A 15,475-nucleotide genomic window follows, 5' to 3' on the forward strand; every position below is an offset into this window, starting at 1 on the left:
TTTTGTGAGATTACTATGAATTATTTAGCTAAGGAATAATTGCAGGAAGCATTGTAGGAAAAATGACCCTCAAAGCCAGCAAAACTGCAAGTCAACCTGCCGTCATCAGACACACACAATCATCATTAATTTTAATGAGATGTGGGAGTATGCAGTTCAGTGGGAAGAGTAGAATGCAGCCACTTCTCAAAAACCTGCATTGTAGGGTAAGGGAATTTTACTAGCACTCCAGATCAATAGTGGAGACAGCAGTCAATATTAGTAGACCTCACAATCATCATTAATTGAAATCTCTCAACCTTCGGTTTGCATAACATAGCAGCTAATGCCTTAATGAGGAATGAAATATCTTTCAAACTTACAGCTTTCTGACTGCCTTCAACATCCTTCTGGACTAAGAGTGGCTTGACTGTGTGCTGTAAGCCCCTCTCTGCACCTCCAATGCCACATGCACAGGTCTGCATACTTGTCATATGTCAGTGTCAGATGCAGACAATCAAATAACACCTAGAAATTAAGTATCCGAATTCAAATAAAGTAAATCAAGAAACTTTAAAGTGCAGCATGAGAACAAAACAAACCACCAAATAGCCTCACTTTATACAGAGCTGAAAATGTGGATATTGGACAACACAGGTAAGTAAAAAGGTGATCTTCAAATGTGAGATGGAAAAGTTGGAGGCAGATAAAAAGATTTTGAAATGTAACAGCTCATATGAAACCTGCTTTTCTGTTTTGGGTCTTATTCTCTCTTTTTTTTTTTTTTTTAAATAGAGTGAATAAAGAGGCATTTGCAAAAAGATCAGGGAGGGTAAAACATAATAAGAATCATTTGCTAGTTGTCAGCCTAAACGTTAAGATGATTGAAGCTTGCAATTGTTCTGTCCTGCCATATGTTAGTGTCTGTGTAAAAGAATCTGATGAAGATGATGAGATAACAATTTTCTGGCTGTAATGAGCAAGGGGACTAGGAAATTGATGGGAAAATTGTGGGATTAAGGCCCATTTATGCCAGAAAATTGCAAAGAACTCTCAGAGCAAATGCAGGAAGGCAGTGGATGAAGTATTTATTGATTCCACAAATCTGCCTTTTTTAAAAAATCTGGTGAGAAGAAATGCTTCCAGGTCTTTTAATGCAAACCCAAACTCACACACATTAAAAATTATTTATTTTCACCATAACTCTTGCATTCTCCCTATCTTCCCCAGTTGTGAGTTAAAATCCTCAGGAATGAGCTGAATACAAAAGTATTCCTGTTTTCTTAACGGCTTTCTGCTGGTATGTCATGTGGGAGAAGAAAGTATAATGTCCCTTCCAAACCTCTACCATCTCTCATGAATTATTATAATTGATAGTGATAATTACATATAATTGTTCTCACAGCAGTTCTCTTCAAAAGCCTGGAGAGAAGTATCTGATTACATAAACTAAGAAAAAATTAAAAATCCAAAAGGCTGCACTTCTTTTTTGAAAGTTTTAACTTGACTCCTTGTTTATTAAAGTCTTCCACAACTTTTCCTTTTCTATTTCTCTTTTTTTTTTCCCCTCTTTCATTGATTCTTTATTCTTCCCCATATAATTCTGTAAGAGTAGGTGCAGTACTGGTCCTAGTTTCTTTGATCTCTTACTTATCTCTCCTGTAGATTCTTCTGCTGTGGTTGTTCACCTATGCAAGATTAAATATGAGAAATAGCAGAGACAATTTGCTTGGAGCTGCGTTAACAGAATTGGGTTTACTCATCTTGAAAAAATGTTTTTAAGTCTTATTTGTTTTCATCTTCTCAGCACAAAAAAACAATCCTTGCATAACTTTTCTGTAGAGAAACCAAGAAAGCTGCTATGCTCAAAAAGCCAGTAGCCCAGCAGATCAGACGCTCAGTGGAGCTAATCTGGGGGAATGAAATGCCAAGGCTAATTCAACCTTATTCCTTTTTTTCTAAAAAGAAAGTTGATAGTTCAGCAGTTTAGTGGCAAGTTTTCTCTGATACTTCTTTATTCTAGGTTTGACCCAGAAATTCCAACTTTAGAACTATTTTTAGTCAAAGAGATATCTTTATCTTTATATATATATATATATAATTTTTTTCAGCATTGTCAGCATTGAGTAATGAAAAATTTATTTTGACTTTGGGAGCACACTGTATCCTTTTTCTTTTGTTGCAGGTTATATGTCAAGCTGTTGCTTGGCTGAACAGTAAATCACAGAACTTCATTAATCTGGGAAGTGGTGGCCATCTTGTCTCTATGGACATGAAGTATTGTGATCCCAGGCAGACTTTGGGGATGAGGAACAAGCTGGCATTTGCTCAAATATGCATTAAAAGAGAGGGCTGCCAAAATGTGGAAAGCTAAAGAATCTACTGTAAGGGTAATGATAAGGAAACAAATTAACCATTTTTGATCTTTAATAATCTGCCAAAATTGTGTAACTCGTGTCCTTTTAATCTTTATCATGGGAATAAATTAACGCATTCCTTTTTTTTTTTTCCTTTTTGTTCTTACTGTAATTTTCAGTCATAGAAATGAGGTGAGATAAAACTATAGTGACTAACATGATCCCAATTTAAAAAGCAGGCTGCTGAACTGGTTTGGGGAATGTGGATTTATTTTCATTGAGAAAATTTTATCTTGTTATTGTAGGTTTCTTGAATAAGCTGTAGGCACTTGTTACTTCCAAAGTACAGATGGGTTGGCACTACTTTCATTTCTGTGTGAGAAGATCATGGTGTCAACCACAATATCCTGCACCACTCCACAGTGCAGTCAGCACCAAGAAGAAATCAAGCTCTAGAAGGGGTCTAGGCAAAGATAAATATTAGATATACTTGCGAATTTTTGTCTGAAAACACTTTGTTGACACTCTTTTTCGGTGTTAAGCTGTTTGCTGACTAAGTTTCAAAGTGAGTGTTAGTTCAGTATAACAGGTTTTTTTACATTGAAAAACAAATAGAGAATTTGTAATTTTCTTCTAGTATGTTCTATGTATGTTGAGTATTTTCATCTGTTCTGCTTCAGAGCCTTATGATCTACTTTTTCACCTCTTCCCCATCGTTCATGTCAACTACAGCATGCAGTGGGGCTTCAGGATCCTGACCTTCATGAGACATTTTTGACCCTCCAAAATCACAAGATTATATGAAAGATCTGACCAAAGAGCCTGATCTTCTGGAAAACAGAAACATAAACTCTCTACACTACATTTCTTTTGAAGCAGAATTACTAGGTTGAAAAAATTTGGAGTCTGGCCTGATGTTTACGTAAAATTAAGTAAGACCAAGATTTTTTCAAGCTTTATCAATAATTTCTGATATGCAAATTTTATCAACAGCTAGTTCTAATAAAAAGTTAGTTAAAATAGGCCAACTAAAGAAAGAGAAAAAAACTTCACCAAACTACTGTTAAATGATTCTTTGAGAAAAAAAGAATTTTATGTAAATTGTATGAAGACATTTATGATTAACACTTTTTTTACCAGTGACTAGCTGCAGTGCTGACTCCAATAATGTTAGTGCTACTCCATTCACTAAGGCTTAGGCAGAAATTCTGAGGGGGCGCACCGGCATATTACAATTATGATCATGGTAATGTCAAAATGTCACAAATGAAATGAGGACACAAGAATTTCTTCATTTCTGGATGACCTCATATTGTTATACCAAGGGAATACTGAAGCTTTTTCTGTCAGAGCTAATATGCTTTTAGAATTTGAAAAGTGTGCTGAATTTTGTAGTGGGGTTTTTGTTTGATGGCTTGTTTGTTAGTTTTCCAAAGGTCACCAGCTAAATCTACAAGCAAATTTTGGTAAAATTTACTGGTAAATTTAGGAGACAAAATGGCTGTCTCATTTTTATTTTGTTTCAGTTGAAAGAATTATTAATAATAAAAAATCTTAGCCTTGGAATCTGCCTTGTTGAGATTTAATCTGGGAATATAATTAAAAACCAAGTCTTTCCCTGGACTATATACAGTGAAGTGTGCAACAAGCTGCATCCAAGGCTTATTGAATAAGTAGGTGCAAAAGCAAAGTAGGATCAGAATGCAGAAGTGAGGTAAAGCTCTCAATCAATGGGAAGTGGTGTAGCCACCATCTCTGGAAGTATTTAAAAGGCGTGAAGTTGTTGTGCTTGAAAACATGGTCTAGAGATGGACTAGCTAGGAGTTAGGCTGTGGTTGGTCTCGATGATCTTAAAGGTCTCTTCCAACCTACGTGATTCTATGGTTCTATGATACTACAAGCAGAAGTCAGTGCATAAACATTTCAACCAGAGGCCAGCTTCTTTGCATTTTTTGCCTTCTCCCAGTCTTTCCAAGCCAAAATTTCAAATTACACTCCTTCATCTACTAGGGGATAATTCGCATACACTCAGGCCACACTTCTGGAACTGTATTTCCCTTTATTTTAATCTCACTTTGCTCACTGAGCTTTACATTATGCTTCACCCCCAGTTCTCTTTTTACAGGTGAGGGTTTTAGTGCTCAGCCAAAGTGCAGAATTTGTGCCTTGCTTTCAGGCTGGTAACTGCTAGCGAAATACTGGATGGGAATTGTCAACTAGTAAGCTGCACATGCTGCAGCACAATGGGGAAAAAAAAAAAAAGAGGCTCTCATAGGAAAAGAAACACATACAACATTAATGAAGGTTCTGAAGGATTCTGAAAGGGTTGATTTGCCATTTTTCTTTAAAAAAATACCCCAAAACAATAAGGGCATTCCAGCAACACTCAACTATTGAGCTTTGTCAATAAGGTTTCATGAACACATGATTCCCTATTATGGCATATTAAAAATGTTAATCATTCAGCGTGTCTGTACTTAACTTTAAAGAGAAATCCTGTTGCACTGTTTAGAGACACTCAGAAATTATTGGGTTCTTTTTCTCCAGGGAATGTGAGTGCTGATTATGAAAGTGTCACATCAGTTACGTAAATAGTGGAAAAAGATTTAAAAGCAGAAACTACATTTTGCTGCAATCAAAGAAATATAAGTAAGTAGCTGGCATTTTTAATTTATTTTCTATCAACCAGAGCTGCAGCAAGTTTAAAACTTTCAATCACAAATATAATACAAGGATTGGTTTTGCCTGCCATATCATACTGTCATTTTAATTTTTTAAGAAGAGTTTTTAGAGATGAAAACACTTGAACCCCCTCCCCCCATGATAAATAATAAAATAGATGGCTGTGGTCTGGATTCAGAAGGGGTCACTGCTTTGAGAATGGAGCTGCTTGAAAGAGCTCAAAATTTATTTTGATTGTTTGACAGTTTTGCACTCAAGGTGAAAGAAGCTTCTGACGTCAATCCCATTTGATAGGCAGTGATTCTCCACTGTATCTGACATTAATTAATTCTCTTTCTAGCAGGGTCAACAATCAGAGCAAAGACTAAATAAATCAGGAACTTTCATTGTGGAAATCAATGAAGTTACACTCGTGAAAAGTAAGCATGAGAGCAGAAAGAACCCAAATAAACGTAGTTCATTATTCATTTCATTTAATTGCTGCAGAAAATAAGTGCCTTTGAACTTACTAAGCCATTAGCAGAAGATGTTCAACCCCTGTCTTAAAGAAAAGGGTGATTAATACTTAAGTGTTTCTCTGCATCCCGAAGACATCATATGAAATGATGATCCCACCACTGGGAGCTTTCACCACTGGACAGAAATCGAACTGTTTCAAAGGATCAGGTGGGAACGAGGAAAAGACATGTTTCCAGGAATTCAGAGTTAAAATGAAGCTTTGGGTTTGCAATTAGTCTGCATTATACTTATAGACTCTGCGAAAGAATATCTAAGTTGCAAATAAATTCAATTATCTTGAGTTGTTACATCTCCTGTCAACTCATTTTGCTTGCTGTGAGGAAAGGCTTGTCCTGCTCACTCTATCTACACTACTTTGTCTGCCTCAGGTGCTGAGGTGGGCCCAATCCTCAGGCCACACAGAACCTCTAAGAGAGAGTTGTGACCTGGGCCCTTGAAGTAACACTTCTCACAGTCTGCAATCAAGATGCAACCGCAAAAGCCAAGACACTATCATTATCCCATATTATTTTTAAAATCTGGGACACCTGAAGTTATTCCAAGTTACTGGTGAATCTAGACTTTGCAGATTTGTTTTCAAATCAATACTAAATTGAGGAAAGTTCCATACTATTACACATGGATGATGAAATCAGTTAGAAAGATTTTTTTTGTCCTTTGTATGACTGTTACCTGCAAGAAGAAGATACAGTTTTAAAATATCTAATCTAATTTTTTATAGTACTTGTCTTGTTTTGTGCTCTTTAACTTTTCTAGTTGATTTAACTAAAGCTATTTTAAATGTTGTTTAACTAACAATGAATCCATGTGTCTTTGGGTCTGAATTTGCATCTGAATGTTTTTAAAATTCTGGGAAAATTAAAACTACTGTTCTATTTCCATGCTATGAGTTTTTCAATCCATATCGATCAGTGCAAAATGCTTCTTATTTGTCAGATCCATAGATCAATATAAAATACTTCTTAATTGTCAAATCTATAATTTGTCAACATAACACATGCATCTTAGGGAAACTAAATAAGTCATATATGGAAGTTTTTTAGAAATGCAAGTTTTCAAATGTTACATATATCACAAGCCCACTGCATAATATCAGTGTTAATCTAAGGTTTATAAGAAGGGAAAAAATTAAGAGCTATTTATGACAATTAAAATATTTCATGCAGCTTTTGACAGTCCGTTTTCACTTTTGGTTCACCAAAGGGCAAACCAACATATAACACAGGAATGTTCAGGGACGTTTACCGATACTGCAGGGCAGAATTTAGAGAACTGTGATCCATGTGTGCAATTAGTAATGTAATTTCATTGTTTTATTTCCATTAGTCGAAAAATTGACATAGACTATCTAGAGTAAGTGTAGCTTAATTGGTGAATTACTTCTCTGAATATAAAATATGGGAGTTAATAACTATCTGAAAGACAATGGAAAAAAGACCCAATATGCTGCCCAGTTTTGTTCTTTTTCTGTTGTGTTAAGTATTGATCTGTTTGAATCCCAGCGTAGCATAGAAGCATAAACTGACACATTTTGACCACTGTTTACGTTAAGAAGTTTATAAGCCTTAAAGCATGAAAAAAACTGAATTTCCTCAGGTGAAAAAATAAAATAAAATAAATCATAGAATAACAGAATCATCTCCCTGCTCAAAGCAGGGTCACCCACAACAGGTCTCTCAGGACTATGTCCAGTCAGGTTTTGGATATCCCCAAGGAAGGAAATTCCACAGCCTCTTTGGACAACCTGTGCAAGTGTTTGATCATGCTCACAGTAAAAAATGATTTTATGTATGTCTAAATGGAAATTCCTGTATTACATCTTGTATCCAACAGCTGTAGTTGAGAGAGTCCAACAGAACAAGGAATATAGAAAGACTGTAGTCTAACAGGAAGAATTTTCTGGACCAAGATATAAGAGGTTTGAAAATGGAAACCTATCATAATATCTGATTCAATCCAAATATCTACTTAGGGTTTGTGAGATATTTCTACAAGGTCAATTATAATGTCTCCTAAATGTACGAGTGTCTACACTATCATAAAAGCCACCTCCCTTGCTTACTCCAAGTCCCAATCTCTTCATCGTAAGTGTGTAAGTGCCACTTCAAACCCAAGATCTCTTTCAGAGTACAGCAGTAAAACATTTCTGGGATGAAATTTGGTTGCAGTTCTGAGAACATTTGCTCTGGTGGGCTGTAAAACACTTCTCACATTATTTCAAGCATTTTGAACTGGGAAAACAAACAAAACAGCCAGACAACCAAGCAACCAAAACAAACAACCCCCCACACAGGTGTGCTAGCAGAAATCTGCCTCTGGTAGGATGCAGATAGAATCAGTTAGCTCTAATCCACATAGACATTAGCCATTCAAAATCACATTGTTTGGGGATTGAGGACTGATATGAACTTGCTAAGCAGGATAAGTAAGTGTAGCTATAGATGTGCAGAAAGAATTGAGATTTCACATTTTTCTGTTATGAGGGCAGTAATTCATGCTGATGTCAAGGGGATCCCCTTGTATTCTTCTAGGAAAGATCAGACCCAAACAGGATAAGGATAACGTCCTTTGCATAAACTGGGACATCCTGTAAGGCAGCAAAACAGTATGAAAGAGAATGATTGCAGAGGAACCGTTTTGAGATATAATTTGAGAAGAGTATGTTCCTGTTTTTTATCACCGTTCCTGCAGGTTTCCTAGGGATAATCAATTTTAGTTTTATGCAGTGATTTTCTAAATGTCTTTTTTACCTGAGTAACATTGCCAGTGATACACTGCTAGTTTTGCAAGAATCTGGGAATCAACAGTTGTTAGCTGTGGTTATTGCCAACTGTTATATGCAAAGGCCTGAACTACACTGTCAAAGACAGTTGGGTTTTCATTTGAGAGCCACTAACATGTTTGAACTGTCTCAGGATAAAGAGACTGTGAAGATGAGACACCGTAGTTTCACCACAAGACAAGATCACCAGTGTTACCCTATACTTAAACTCATGTTGCCTGACATTGAATAAAATTAAAACAAACAAACAAAAAAGTCTTCCAAGCAGTATTGCTTTGAGCAAAGTAATATGTTAGTTGATCCAAGTGAAAAACACATAGCAGACAGCCCAAGACTAATCCATCTGCAAGGTCTCAAAAGAGATACCAAGTCATTGCAGTACATCTCAGGTGATAGTATATCCCTCTCTAATCCCTGAACTCTGGTGGATCAGAAAGTTTTTCACAGCAATGAGGAAGATGGCTTTGTCAACTCTGAAGTGTTGCAATGGTCTGTTGTTTCTAAACCTGTAACCTTTCTACCTGTCTGAGGCACCCAAGTTAAGGATGGAGCTGCTTTGGGTTCACTGAAGAGTCGTTGGAGGGAAGTAGGCAGCTGAAGATCTCGCTCTCTGCATTGCTCTCTTGTAAGTGCTTTTCTCTGTCACTTTGCCTTTATGGGGTGGGTGGAGAACCTTAGTTAAGTATCTAAAACTAACTGCAAGAAAAGTAAAGCTTTGAATGGATTCCAGTCCCCACAAAGAAGAGTGCTCCATATTATAATCCATCAATTCTTCTGGACTGACAGTTCTCTAAAAATCACCTGTACGTTTTCACCAATGCCAGAAGGTCATAAACCAGCGAAGTGGCAGTGTTGAAAGAAGTTTAGGGAAACACAATCAATGTGCCAAGAAGATGGTTTTTCCTATGTTAAAAGCAAAAGAACCTCTCAAACTTTCTAACCAAGTAATTTCAAACTAAAAGGGAAAAAAAAATCCAAACAACAAAAGCACAAAACAAAAACCAACACAGAAAAAACCCATAACTTGTGGAGAAGTTGAGGTTTTTTGCTAATGACTTAACAAGACATTACCTTCTTCAGACAGACATTTGCATTATCATTGCTAACTTCTAATGAAATTGCATTAGAACTGTATGTTTATTGGTGTCTGTGAAAGATCTGCTTGCAGGAGGAATATGACGTGGCATTTACTTATGAAAAAAGAAAGGTGAGTGAAAGAGAGCACTTTTTAAGAATGAGAAGTATATTGTTTGTGTTGTATCCTAATCATATGCTATCGTGAACAATGTCCATGTGCTTTACTGATTCCCAATTCCTTTCTGTCTCCTTGCTTCCAGACTGCAGATCAGAATCACTTCAAATTTTTTGCCTCTCTTGAGATGGCAAAAGAAAAAGCTGTTATTGCCCACTGTATCTTTAACAGCCAGAGTAAAATCAACAGCTCAGTCCTGTACCAATGAAAACAGAGGGAGTTTTTTCAACCACCTGTGCATGGTATAGAAGATGATTAGGATCCACATACATCCCAGGCTGTCCCCTGGTCTATACTTCTGCTTCCAAAATCATCCTTGTGCCTGATGTATCTTCTAGTGCTGTGCTGAAATCATGGCAATATGTCACTTTTAGCTTTATATAAAATCAAAACAAAACCAGCATAATGCAGAGAGTAACAAAAAGTCAAAGCAAGTCTGTCCAGGTCTGGAAGCCATCTAGTTCTAGAATGTGGTACTCTGCTTGGTCTGATGAGTCTGACTGGGGACCTTGGGGAAGGCTGAAGATTAGAAGGCTGAGGAACTGAGTAGCGCTCTGCCTTGTTCGAAACATTTGATAAGTAAAGAAGTAATTCTGCCTCAAAGACCTAAAAAGGTTATGAGCTTGAAGTGCTATGTAAGAAGTTCAATTTCCTGAACACTTCTGAGTATTTTTTTCACTGAAGCTCAGTTCCTGACATGCAGTATATATTGTGGGACTCATAAACAGGACTAGATCTTTATACATACATTGATAATAATTCTACGTTATTATCATGCATAGACTGATTGTCTAAAACGTAGTCGCAAGTGCAGGAACTTCATCAAGTTCACCAGAACCTGCCTGAATCATTTAAGTTAACAGAACAGGAATTCAAAAAGTACAAATTTAAGGAAACTCAACTTTAAACTTTCCATAACTGCAGAATGAAATATCCAGGGAAGTTTCTCACAGGAGTTTCAAAGGACTCAGAAATACACATTCATATGTTGCTTGGATTTCAACCATGCCCTCAGGTCTTCACACAAAATTGGAGTCATATTGTGCCTGGTATTGAAGAACCTCACAGGGAGGTATAGTTCATATACTGCATTACTCTGTCTGTCCAGTATGTAATTAACTTTTCAACTCATCTACTCACACTTATTAAATCAACATCTTTGTTGATTCCTACATGTTTCTACAATTGCCAGATTGCAGCAACCGTTGTGTGAAAGAAATCCTAAAAGAAAGTGAAGCCAAATGTCCTTTTGTGCTCATTACCAAATCTCAGAGAAACAACTACCAGGAAAAAAAAAAAAGCCTAATGATGTTCTGTGGTCCCTTTACTAACTCTTTGTAGCTGCTTATAAGACTTCAGAATGATTCATCATCATCATCATTACTTATTATTTAGATTTCAGAAGAATCCACAATGTGCTTTAATGTTTCTACAGTGCAGGTGAAAACACAGTGCTTATCCAAGAAAGGGAAAGGGCTAAGAGAATAGAAGATAGAGGAAATAGAGGAAGATTCTCTCTCTCTCTCTCTCTCTCTAATACATCTATGTATTCTTAGACAGCTCTACTACTACTTAGACAATCTTTTTTATTCCATGACGAAACAGAGACAAGGTTTCACTGGGCCCTTTTTCACTTATATTAAATCTATTTTTTCAACTTGTGTTCACTCATGGGATAAATGAGACATCTAAGTAAAATGGATTAAATAGCATGGTCTGAACACCACTGAAATCAATAAAAGACTTCTGCTAACTTCAGTCGGCAACTGACTGTGGTTTAATCACCCAGGTGCATTTAAGTGTCACCAGTTCCTTCAAATTAATTTTAAATACAGATAAAGAAAATGATCATAATTGGCCCAGATTTTATTTCTGGGACATCCAATCTTGGAACACTACAGCCTGAAATACCTTCCTGAAAAAGACAAGTTTTTAGTGCCTGGGAGAGTAATGAGAAACAGGCAAGCATATAGCTCTGCTTAATCTATTAAATTTTGCTCAATAATATTAGCTATCCGTATCTCTGACTTCTTCAGACTATAAACTACTTGTTCCTAAGTGTGTCTAAAACAATTGGCACTTTGCTGACACTTTGAATTATTATTATTGTTGTTATTAACATTAATTCCAAATAGTGGCAGGACAAATTGGGTGTCCTTCATACAGAAAGTGAGGTATACATTTTAACTGTCATCACTGGGACTTTTTGCTGTGTTTGTGATTTGAAGTATACTGCTGATACCAGCTCAAATACCAATACCAATGCTGCTGATAATTGTTGTGATGGCCAAGCATCCATGTGACAAGTTGGAGCAGATCTTAGCTCTGCACCTAATAGTGAACATTATTCAACATGTATTATTTCATGGACTACGTGAGGCTATAAAACTGTGATTGAACTGTATGGAGAGTATGTCCTTCATCTCTGAGTGCATTCTAATTCTGCATAAATCCCCCAAAAGATGGGAAGAAATTTAAGATCTTTAGGACTAAGTGAACTTCTGAATGAGATGAATGAGTAGAATATGCAGGACATCACTTCTCGTTCCCAGTCGTTAAAAAAAGAGTCAGAAATTTGAATAGACTGGATGTTTGACACCTCCCTCCGTTGGCTGGAAATACCATAGCTTAGTCACTCAATGGAATCAAGTGTATTTCCTGTGAAATATCAGGCGGAACAGGCATACCTGTGGTCCTTCTGAAATCTAAATGGTAAATCTGATAGATTTTCCTCTGACCCAAAAGGTATATGGTGTGCCAGGCTTCAAATATCTTATTTTTCCTTAAGAAACAGGAGACCACCAATATCTATTTTTCCTTTTTAAGCCTGATGACCTTCTTTTCTTATTTTGTGCACTAGCAATAATGTTTTTCTCCACTCTAATTCTATAATCAAAAATTCCTCTATGAGTTCATTTCAAACCGTGGCCAGGATGAGTGATGATACATAGACTCACATACCTATTAAAGGCTATATTAAAATCCTACAGATAATAGTTTTTCCTTTTTCTCACTCATAAGGTAGGGTCCTGCACCTGTAGGAGAATAACTCCAGGCACCAACCAGAGGAGGTTAGGGGTTGACCTGCTGGAAAGCAGCACTGCCCAGAAGGACCTGGAAGTCCTGGTGGACAAGTTCTCCATTAGGCAGAAGTGTGTCTTCATTTCCAAGAAGACAAATGGTGTCTTGGTGTGCTTTAAGAAGAATGAGGCCAGCAGGTCAATGGAGGTTATCCTCCCCCTCTGCTCTGCCCTGATGAGGCAACGTCTGGAGTTCTGTGTCCAGTTCTGGGCTCCCCAGTTTAAGAAAGACAGGAAACCACTGGAGAGAATCCAGTGAAGGGCCACAAAGACGAGATGACTGGAGCATCTCTTGTATGAGAAAAGGCTGAGAGACCTGTGTAGGTTTAGCCTGGAGAAGACTGGGAGGGGATCTGATCAATGCCTAAAAAGGACCAGACCCTTTTCAGTGGTGCCCTGTGACAGGACAAGGGGCAATGGACACAAACTGTAACACAGGAAGTTCCATCTCAAGATGAGGAAAAACTTGTTCACTCTAAGGGTGACAGAGCACTGGTACAGGCTGGCCAGAGAGGTTGTGGAGTCATCTTCCCTGGGGACATTCAAAACCCGCCTACACAGAATTCTGTGCAACCTGCTCTAGGTGATCCTGCTTTAACAGAAGTGTTAGAATAGACCATCTCTAGAGGTTACTTCCAACTCCTAGTGTTGTGTGTTTCTGTGATTATGTGCACCAAACACCTTTATCCCACAATTCAGCATCATTTCTGTTCTGCCAGTGTGACTGTGGCTGCAGCATCTGACACATCTTTCCCTTAGATGATTTTCCTTTACGAGGTCATGCTTCTGTTAGAAAAGACATCACAGAGAGATGTATTCACTCTTTTCTGGAGTTCCATCTTTGCCTATATTTGCTCTTAACATCCTCACAAACTGTAATAAAGGGCAGCAACTTCCAGAAAAGAACTCATGCATTCAGCAAGCCACTCCGAAAACATGAGGTGGTGTCTTTTTTAAGTATGCCAGGTGCTGCAGTCTTGTATAGACTCCAGTTAGTCTCTGACATTGCAAGGAGACATTCAGCACATTTATGCTCAAACAGAAGATGCCTACTGAAGTTGACAGGACTCATTCATGGGATATCTGGTGGTCAGTCTCTGATGTGTCCTTTGATGACAAAAATCAGCTCCAGCCAGAATCCGGATGTTTGGTTTGTAACTGTTTGAGGCTAGCCTGCTGGGGCAAATCCTCCCACAACTTCTCAAGTACCACTTTTTGTGCTGCAAGTGTTGTCTTTAACATCACTGAAGGCACTGTTGTGCTAAGCAGCATTTTTATTTAAAATGTTTATTATTTAAAGATGACCATCTTGTGAGCTGCTGGCAAGGGTTTTGCTAGTCATATCTGGTGTTTCGGTGATCTAGCAGCAATATAACCCTGTAGCCACACATCCCATAGAGAAGTATTAAATTACCCTACTACTGTGTGCTTTCTTAATGAAACCTTAGCACCTTTGGGACTTGACAAGTTTCATCCATGATTACTTCTGCACAGGTAGTATGAAGAAAGCAAGCTGAAAGACAGAACTATGTTTTGATATTTATTTTAATTCCAGAATAACATATCTGTTCTAATTAGAGAGGTACCTTCCAGGCAGGTGTTCAAATCACGTGGGAATTCATATGCCAAATGCAAGTTTAATGGGCTCACATGCTAATGAAGCACTCTTTCACTTTCCATGCCAGAGAATAAAAACACCAGCCCTTCAATGATGAAGCTGAAGCTACATCTTTCCTTAGCTGCAAAGGTTTATTCCTGTGGGATTCCTCGGAGATGATTTCACTGATTCATCAAACAATCTTCTTAGTTTTATCCTTTTCACGCTATAGGAAAGGGCTTAGCCCTTTCCTCCTTACATAGGCAAAACTCATAATATGCATGTCTAGGGTATATAGTACCACTGCTCTCTGAAGCATTTTCATCCTGCTTCTGATGAGGCACTAAACAGAAAATGCTTCTCCTAAACAAATATATACTGGCTTGGTTATAAGAAGTGACATTTCAGTCTGCCCCGGATAATAGTCCAAGAGTCAATTTAATGTCAAAAAATAGCAAGTTGCCTGTCTATATGAAAAGGTTTTGGTTTTGTTTTCTTTCAGTAGTAGGCAAGCTGGCTGAGATTCAATCTGCACCATGAAAAAGGCCTTTATTTTGTGTTATTAAATGAAAGCCGAGCTTATCACTGACATCATGGACTAGTCCTAATGGCTTTTACAATGGCCCTAATGGCCAGCCTGAGAGACTCCCTGGGCCACATTCTCAGGCTGTATAAACTAATGAACAACCGGACCCACCATTTTTAGTACTTCCTTTCCCCCATATGTCATTTTCTACCCAGCAGTAAGCTAGAGTTGTTTCCTGTGTCTGAGATTTGGCCTTACAAGTTTCATACAATTTATCATTTTTATGCAAGTTCCTTCCTGAAATCTCAAACTTCTGGGTTCAGAAGATAGGGTTCAAGGTGTTCATGAGCATACCCTCATCTTCTTGCTCATCTTTGTCTACATTCATGTGTGTGGCTGTGCCTGAGGGTGATTTAGGAATTCCCTTCGCCAGCTTATCATTGGTTTTGTAGAACCCAAATTACCTTCATTTTCTTTGAATTTTATGGAAAGGAAATAAAACATAATAAAATATTGTTCCCAAAAGGGCAGTTGTGTAGTATAATCTGCATTTCTCTTCTATTTGAGGCTGCCTCAAGAGGACACTGTGTTGCCAAGGTTATACAGCTATAATCATCATGTATTTATGCAAAATAAGAACTATGTAATAGTGCAACATTAAACATGACGAGATTATTAAAAGGAAAATCCAGATGATCATA

Source organism: Gallinula chloropus, assembly GCF_964237585.1.
Source record: "Gallinula chloropus genome assembly, chromosome: 3".
In the NCBI taxonomy this organism is placed as follows: domain Eukaryota; kingdom Metazoa; phylum Chordata; class Aves; order Gruiformes; family Rallidae; genus Gallinula; species Gallinula chloropus.